We start from the raw sequence: 288 nt of genomic DNA on the forward strand, positions 1-288 counted from the left end.
CAGATATAATAATAACAGTAATTTAAAAAAAAAAGGCGGGGGTGACGGCAAAAAATAACCCAACAACCACGAGCAATTGGCGATCCGCGGCTTCTAATTTTTTTTTTTTTCCCCTTTAAAGAGCTTCTGAGAAGAAATGGAGCTTGACAGAACCAGGCCGCGGTGGCTGTATGAAAAATGCATCTTGCCTTGCTAAAGTAGCACCAAATGGGTTTGCGGGAGCGGGAAAATAAAGAGGGGGGGAGAAAAAAAAATAACACCACCCCCCCTGCTTTTTTTCCAGCTTCG

The 288-nt window shown here is 43.4% G+C and overlaps 1 protein-coding gene across 1 annotated transcript in view; it reads right to left on the reverse strand.

The window, feature by feature from the left end:
- Window positions 1-288, reverse strand: part of TBX5 (T-box transcription factor 5) — a 39506-nt gene that overhangs the window by 38584 nt on the left and 634 nt on the right. The gene's annotated exons all lie outside the window — the stretch shown is intronic.

Source organism: Egretta garzetta, unplaced genomic scaffold (genome assembly GCF_000687185.1).
Source record: "Egretta garzetta isolate BGI_Z169 unplaced genomic scaffold, ASM68718v1 scaffold7, whole genome shotgun sequence".
Taxonomy (NCBI): Eukaryota; Metazoa; Chordata; class Aves; order Pelecaniformes; family Ardeidae; genus Egretta; species Egretta garzetta.